The sequence below is a fragment of the Athene cunicularia genome (genome assembly GCF_003259725.1).
Source record: "Athene cunicularia isolate RWA chromosome Z unlocalized genomic scaffold, athCun1 chrZ_part2, whole genome shotgun sequence".
Lineage (NCBI taxonomy): Eukaryota > Metazoa > Chordata > Aves > Strigiformes > Strigidae > Athene > Athene cunicularia.
The window spans coordinates 8092471-8101640 of NW_020799143.1; positions in this window are offsets into that span (position 1 = coordinate 8092471).

Here is a 9170-nt window from a genome sequence, read left to right on the forward strand (position 1 = left end):
AAAAAAAAGAAAAAGAAAAAAAGAAAAAAAAAAAAAAAGAAGATTCTTTATGCAGCCAGCAGGGCAGAAGAAAGTGTGTAGTAAGCTAATGCCTGGGTAAAGTCGTTTTTGTTGTCATAGGTTGAAAAATGGCAGCAAATTTTGCTTTTTGGGGTAGTTTACTGTAGAACTGACACTTGCACAATGCCTGATCTGTTTAACGTTAAGAGAATCTGACACAGCCCTTTACTTCCAGAAAACAAGAGTAGTCTCAGAAGAGTCTTAGGCTGCTAGTACACACCTGTGTGTGTTTGTTTATCATCCTTTAAGGTAGTATTGATTTGAGGACACAAGTGGAGGTAGAGCATCTCGTTGTGGAAGCAGACTCTTCTAGCCGCTTTGTCTCTGTCCAGCAGAACAGAGCCCAAAAGGCCACTGGTTAATCCTGTTCTCTTACTCTTCACAGTATTGCTTTTGCAACATCTCCATTACAGATTACACTGGAAGAGCAACTTCTAGACCAATGGATAATCTCAAGTGCTCATGTATCTACCCAAAGAACCTAGAAGTGAAAGGGGGTTAATTTTCAGGTGTTCTTGGAAGATCCAGGTGTAGGTCCTGTCTTCTCATTATCAATTTTCCTGTGAAATTATCCACTGGCTTGACATTATGAAATAATGCCTGAATTTCATGCAAGATCAAGCTAGGATTCGCAGATATCATAGGAGCATCATGCTGTGTTTCACAACAGTCTCAGAATGTATGACTTCCTTGTTACTTGCAGCTCTATGCCTATTTATCTTTGTAAAGTGTTTTCAATATGGATTTTTTCCAAGAACTATGTGAAACTGTGGATGTTTTGAGCAACAATCAAGGGACATAATATACCCATGAAAACAGGCTACATGAATTCACATACAAGTACTTAAATTAAGAAACTTGTTTTCTTGGCTGCTGAATAATTATGTTGATATTTCCCACTTAGAGGCACTCAGATGTCTAAGCAATATGCTTGTCAGCTAGTATAAATATTTTGGTGTGGTCAGCTAAAATTACTCATTCTCATAAATCCTGCATCTACTTGAAATGTCTCAGCTATTCAGATATGACTGAAATGATATGTTATTACATTGATGTGGTGTTTGTTATCCTTCCCATAGTACAGGCGATTAGGAAAAGTGCTCTGCAGCAGAGAGAATGTGTTTCCTTTGTTAAATATTTCACTGCTTCCAGTAAGTAAAAACAAACAGAAATGCACAATTTTTGTATATGAGAGAGAAAATATGCCTTTTTTTTTCCTTACTTATATCTCAAGGTTTTTGTTTTTACCTGTAAACACATAAAATATGAATAACCCCTTATACAAAACCACGTTTAGCATTGAAGAAAGTGCTTCACCTGCCATTAATAATCAACTGCTTTCTGAAGATGTATGTGTATATATATTTAGGGATCTGCAAAAAGAAGCACATAATCTTGCTTGTTATCAACAGGCGGAATTTCTGATTTTGAAGCTTGACCTCAGGTATGTAGGTTTGCCAGAGGAATCTTCAGCAGGTTATTGCAGAGATCTGGCTGGTTGTCAGTTCAGTCATTTAGGAAAAGAGAAAATTTTAAAGCTAATAATGAGATCAAATGTTGGGGATTTTTGTATTTATATTCACTTTTTGTGTTTAAATTTTGAAAATAACCCAGTCTGTTTAACACTAGCTTTTAATTTGTGTTAAAGCTTATTTTAAAATACTAATAAATACCAGGTTTTTTATTAGCATGGGAGAATCCTTAAAACACAGTATAGGAGAGTGTTTTGACATTTTGAAGGACAGTTTGACTTTACTGTTCTTTTATGTATGAGCATACGAAATGTGATAATGGAAAGCATTTGACTCATACCTGTGTCATTATCTTTAAAGTTCGGATCCTGGACTGCTGTTTCTGTTTGGCATAAGAGTACTGCTATCCAGACTTTTCAAAGAGTAGTAAGATGCTTTGTGGCAGAACTGCATGAAACTATGGTAATTTGCATGGGGTTTTTTATTAGACAGAAATATTTCCAGTGTTAACCAGGTAAACTGTCTGGCATCAATACTATCTATAGAGAGCGCTTAAATCATGAGGTATCCCAGGCAAGTTTGGTGCACCACATAACAATAATAGTAAGAGTATATAGAATCTCTGCCTCATGGAAGTGAGAGTATGGGTTTCCACTGAAGTCATGGTTTCACTGACTTTGAGCATTTATTACTGCTAATACTTGCCCCATATGGGAAGTAAACTGGTGCTCCTGTTGTGGGTATAAATTACTGAGTTTGATCTGTCTGTACACCCTTTTAGCCAGGTAAACTATATATAAACCAAATACTGTAGGATTAGAGAATTTTCCTTGATATTCTAATCCTAATCCAGAAATTGTAACTAAGACCAGTTGTGTTGAATATTAATATTGCTTTTTATAATGAGAATATAAATGTGTCTAATTCTGACTGGGAGACGTTAGCCATCTTGGCCAACTGACCAGTGCTGAGTCTCTAAAGGTCAACTAGCATAGTTGTTTCCTTTTCCTTGGGTTTTGGCCTGTTGCAATAATTTATCAGTCTGAGTTAGAATAGCTTTTCACTCAAGTAAAGCAAAAGTAGACTTGACTTTTATGACATTCGTCAAAAGTTACTGAGAATCTTGAAGGATATGAGCAAATTGGTGTTGACTATTTTGTTGAATCCTGTTGGTATTAACTACTGCTTTGGTTGGCTTGAGAACTGTAATACAGGAGGCAACTGTAGTATAACAGCTAGATCAAGAAAGCAATACTTTTACCCTCAGGCAAGTGGTTGTGTTTTTGACCCAACATAGCTTCTTTAATCATTTAGCTACACAGCAGATCTGAGAAGGTTCCAGATGGATGCTGAACCTAAAACCCCCTGACATAAAAACATCTATGATACCAGTTACACCATCTGTTGGTCATAAAAGCACATTCTCTATCTTTTCTTGGCTTTTGTGTTATACAAAAGCTGAAGGGTGACATTTGGAGCTGTTCTAGTTTATCCATGCAATTTAATGCAGAACACATTTTCACAGAGAGGGAGAACAAAGCACAATAGCACTAAAGTTCAATTTACATTCTCAGTCAGTAAAAACAAAAATGAAAATAAAAACCAGTTGTCTCAGTCATTATTTATACCCAAACTGTGGCTTCAATTGTAGCTTTTTCCCAGTGCTTGTGATTTTAAAAAACCTAAAGAACAACTTCTACCACCACCACTCCAACTTCTGAGGGCCCTGAATTGAAAGAAGATCTGTAATGGTAAAAATGAAATTATGGCAGCATGGAGGTCTACATAGATCACATTAGTAGAAAGTGTATGCCTAATACCAACTTTTACACTTAGTGTTTTGTGTTTGGTGGTAGTGTTTAGGAATGTATATAGTACCTATCTGGGTGTGGAATATTACGAAGCTGAAGATTAAACCAGACCACTGCACACACCCTCAGAATCCCTCTGGATATAGGTGTCTCCTGTCTGAACTCCCTTCTCAGGCTTATCAAACTGGTATTTCTGAAATACTTAACAAATTGGATCTCAAATTTTGTCCTCCTATGGGTACAATAGTTATCCCTAGGTGATTTATTGTGGTCATCGGAAATGACAATGGAATACTGAAGGCTGGGATATAATGAATGATGTACTGAAATACAGGGTGTCATGTATTAAGGATAAAACTGATGGCATAAATCACTCAAAGCAAGGAAATAAGCCAAAATGTGTTACTGGTGCAGAATGGATAACTGAGATGAGCTATGTTTTATATATTTTAGGAATATTCTGTTCATGCAATAAATTTTTTTAGTGTTTGACTGGATTGTAGTTTTAATAGTAATGGCTGCTTATGGAGGCTATATCATTAAATTCAGTGACTGCTTTTGCATGTATTGTCTCACAGCAAGAACATTTTGGACACCTTTCTTATCATGTGGTATGTTAATCAGTAGTCAAAAAGACAAGAAAGGTACTGCCAGAAACACACATGACCTATGCATTCTGGTACCATGTCTGATGGTTGGTTCAGTGCTTTGTGATCAATAAAGTCCCCACAACACTGCTTTTTAAGAAACCTTGTCCTCTTATACCATCACTTGTCTAACACAAAAATAAATGTATGCTATGTTACGTAAGTGGTCTGGATACACAGTAGGTGAGGGAAATATTTCTTAAGAGAAAGTCTGAAATCCCCACATCTTGCTGTTCCTGTTGTGCTTCGGAAGCTTGCTTCCTAAACCGAGAATGAAGCATCGAATAAAGCATAGCTGAGTTTACTGTTAATACACTGGTGTTTTCTTATTGTTGCTCCATCATTACTTTTTAAGAAACCATCTTTTATTTCTTAAAAATAATAAATAATTAATTTATTTATGAGGGGAAAGAATTGAAGATTGAAACTGAAAAGTTTCTATAGAATCTTTGAAATTGGTTAAACCAAGGAAAATATTTGATTTTTCTGTTTAATATATTCTTTTTGTGCATATCTCCATAGCATTATACCACCGACTTGGCAAATATAAGTGGCTGTGTTGAAGCCATAAAGAAGAAATAAGTAAGTGCATGTCAGTTAGTAGGATAAAGTGACAAAAGTTCAATTCAGATAAATTTTTCTTCTGCCAGCAGAAGAGTTAAGCATTCTGTCACTAGAACCTCTATCCTTTGTTAATACTAACATGTCCCTTTAAAAGGTAATTTTCATGATTTGTGATAGAATGTTATCTGAAAAATAACACTGACTACAACTTATAACAGCAAAAAATTATGTCTGTATTTTCTAAGTCCTTAGTTCAGTCTCAACTTTGTTATATTCATCTTTAAAAACCAAATTTGCATACTTCAGTGTTTGTTCATGTCAGTGAAAAATATTTGTCTGTCATGGTAGAATTTAACATTTCACTGTGGTCTAAGGGTTTTTGTAATACTTAATGTATTAACAGTAATATCGATCTTGCCAATTAAAAAAGATATTATCTTGGAAAGGATCTCAAAAGGTCCTGTAATCTGTTCTGAAGCAGAATCAAGTACGTATCAATAGTTTGGGGTAAGGTCTAGTCTTGGACTTAGTTGGACTACCTTGGATTTAGTTAGTCTAATGACTAACCATACTGAATCGAGGTCTGTCTGCCTAGGAACTTGTTATCAGATTGCTGTCTACAGCAGACTAGAGAAGACCTATAAGAAAGATGGCTTTATCTCAATTAAGGCTATCCTTTCTGTCCCTTAAAATATAGATGATCTCAAATGTGCAAAAGGACTCAACACCAGACAACTTTAATAGTCAAATCCTGTAGTGCTGGTCTCATTTCCTTTACTTAATGTGACTATAAATAATGAAAAATACATTTTACTATCTGAAATGTCCTTCTTGTAGTTCTTTCCATGTTTGGAAAAAAACATTGTATGTTGCATATTAAGTTGTGCTCTTATGCTTCCACTTAGCTCTAAAGATATTAGAAGTAGTGCAAGTAAAGTTTGGCAGAGAAGACTTCACTGCTTGAGTAGAGAAGGAAGGATGATTTCATGCAGATGAAGGCCAGTCTTCTGAAAGTCAAAGGGGTATGAGTTTTCATATCCTTTTATTTCTCATATCGACACAATTTCTATAAAATTTTGGTCAATCTCCACATCATTTTAGTTTCTTCACCTCCAGAAATTTGTGAACATGTCATCTTTAACTTTAGGTTGCATGTGTTCATGTTTCCATAAGACTTTGGATGTCTCTGAACTGGTAAATTGTGTAGTACAATGTATTTATTACGAGGTAAATACATTTTCAAGTCTTGTGTCTTCTGCCTCTGTGCTTTAAGAGTAAAGTTTTAGATCTCTTTGGGAAACAACCATTCAATCCGAATTCCTTCATAACTTCTGACAGACCTGTCTAAATACAAAATTATACCAGCATTTATAATAAAAATTTAAATAAAATTAAATGTGGCAGGTTGTGAAGGTTATGGTTATTAGTGTATGTGTTTTGGACAGAAAAGTCTTTCCTAAGCTTCAAGAAGACCGAATACAGCTCAATGAAATAAAACTGGTAGAACTACATTTTATAAATGTTAATGTAAATATAGTCTTCACAGTGGAAAATAGTGAAAGATGACCTGGTAAACAGATATTTATTGGAAATTATTTTGCTAATTGACTATGCATTTTTCTCTAAGTTCAGTGTCATTAGATTGTACCAAGTATTCCTACATATAGTAGGCCTAAAAAATGTTAACTGTAATGTTTAATCCCTTTGTTGGAAGGTATGCTTGTTTTTGTTTATATAGAAGTTAGTTATATTACTTTTGTTAGGCATGTCTGATTAAAATTTGCCAAGAAGGTTGTAGAATAGTTCCCATGTGGATACTAAGTTTCTTTTTATAACATTTCAGATTTTATTGTTTCCATAAGTCTTCAGTTTCATTCAATCTTTTGTTTCAAGTCTTCCCAACAAATTTTAGTTATGATTGTTCAAATCTTCTTTGTAATATATTGCATCAGATTTTAAAGTAAATGCTGACAGCAGCAGTATTATACCCTGCATACCAAGCGGATACCACATGGTTTGAATAACAGGCCCCCCTGCTGAGTGTGGATCAAATCAAAATCCTTGCACAGTCATGTAAAATGCACTGATAGAAACCTGTCTTTAAATCTGCTTTTTCATTTAAAAATGGATTCTTTTAGTCTATCCTGCCACTGATGCATATGTGTGATTCCCACTAATGCTAATGAAAGTTTAAAAAGTTACGGCTTCAAGTGGTCCTAGAAGTCACATCAACCTTATGTACCACTAAATAAACAAAGTTAACCCCATGGAGTTTATTGTAGGTAATAGGAAGGCTAACTAAGGTCTTAAATATCACAGTCCTTTGTCATTATTATCAATGCTAAAGACAAGATTTTTTGATTAGGCTTTGGCCTGGAGTTCTTAGCAACAGTTGTTTCTTTTCTGCTATTTAACATATTGGAGGTGTAAGCTGAAAGTAAACAGCAGAAGTTAAAGTTTTAAGAGCAGCATTAGCATTAACTCAGTACTGTTGTATATGAGGAATATATTTGTGTTTTGGCTACATTTTAGTTGGGATTTTATTGCCTGAGAATACAGTAACAGATAATTTTATGAAATTGCAAATGTAAACAGAAACTGGAAGTACAATGAATATATGCAGAACTCTGTTTTAAGTTATCTTCTCCTTACTGCACAGTCAAGTCTGCCTTCTTCATTTTACTTTAATGGCATTGTTTCCAAAGAACTTAAACATAAAGGAAAAACATTGTGGGTTTGTGATACTGGTGGTTGGTTGTATTAGAAGATTTTGTAAGGTTCTTTATTTCAATAATATACACACATCAGTATAAAACTATGTCTGTGGTACATTATTAATAAAATATGCATATACCCAGTATACAGTCTCCATGTTCTAGGAACTCAAGCTTTTGTTCACAAAGAAACTTCATCAGTGAGGTTAGCTGTGGGTTTCACATTCAGTCCCACTGGCAACAATTCTGCTAAAAAATATTCCCCTTTTTTCCCCCATTTTACAGTGGAAAAAAAAATTATTTCTTATGGTTTATTCCACCCGGATGTATTTATTTAGTTGTTTTTGTTTCAAGTGCCATGTGTGGCTCAGAAGCAGTCTGCTCCATTCACATTTATTTGAATGTGAGCAGCCCTGTACACTGTAAGTCTCCTCTAACAAAAGTGTCCTGATTCCTTTACTACGCTTTCAAAAGTAATCTATGCTGTCCTTTCCCCCTTCGTGTTGAATTAAAAGCTATGCTAAGTGTAGAAATACAAAATTTATACAGACCACCTTTATATGTTTTGTTATAGACTAACAGCAGCTTTTCTGCCAAATCAGTCTATGCCTTCTTTGACTTAACTGCTATTAAATACTGAGTACTTCAGAACTAACCACACAAAGAAATAATACTGTCTTCCATTGTCTTTGCTTTCCCTATTATCCACAATTTGCAGGCAAGAGAAAAATTGCTGTGCAAACTTTCTCCATTTGTCCTTGATGTTTCCAGAGGGCTTCAGCTCAGAGTTGGAAACAAGCTGTCCTATTTCTTCACTTCCTATTTTTCTTAGCTGGGTTGATTCCCGTGCCGCTTAGTAGTTGCTGTGAACCTGACAGAAGAGAGTTGTGCTCAGAGTCTGAGTTTCACCCAGCCAGCATTGCATAGCATTAGCTGTTGCACAAGGCAGCAGCTGGCACATTGCTGGGGACCTTTTAGATGAACTGTTCTCCACAAAAATGACACTAGTGTCTTAGAGATATCATCAAGTCTGTGCAATAACTCAGAGCATCTGAGTCTAATTTAACCATGCTATTTAATTTAATTAAATATTTGTTGTAAGAAGCTGACTGCTGCTGCTGCTATAGTTGGCTGGGAAAGATAGACATCAAGAAGTGTTCATTTAAGGCAGGTAGATGCTTGTGTAGCACAGCAGCTGATGTTATGCAAGTGAGACAAACTTCCATCAAAACTTGTGGCTCAGCAATTTCTGAACAACATAGGAATCAAAGTAATTTTTCTCTTCTGTTTGATCTTGGTCAAATAACAGCTGTAAGGTGACAGCAGTAGTGACTGATCGCATAATCCATCCTTGCCTGTTTGCTCAAAGTGGGGAATGCTGACTGATGCCAGACAAGGGGTACTGTAAGCAGAGCCCATGATAGCCAGAAATTCAATTTCATAAATGGGACTCAAACCAGGAAGTATATTCTCATGATTCCCGAAGTGAAACAGGACACGGTGCCATCAAAGTAGCTAACCAGGTACAAAAACGTTGATTCCCCTATAAAAGGTGAAATAACTTACTTGCCTTCAGTTCGGTTTATTTTCCCTGTGTTGTGTATGGAGATAAAACCTTTTCATTTGGGACAGTTATCTAATCTGTCCCTAGGCTGACACAATTACCCATCTCCCTTGGCAGATCAGACTGAGCTTGCAGTTTAAACCCAAGAGAAAACGTGAATAATTTTTCTAATTATTGACAGTCTCCAATCTTGTGTCTCTTTTGTGAATGAAAGACAGAACGTAAAAGGAGTGATTATAAGATCTTGAAGGGAAAAATATATTTAGATAAGGGTTTTCGGCTTGTAGAATTGAAGAACATAACTGCACAGGTGAGATGGGTCAATTGGATATTTTAAA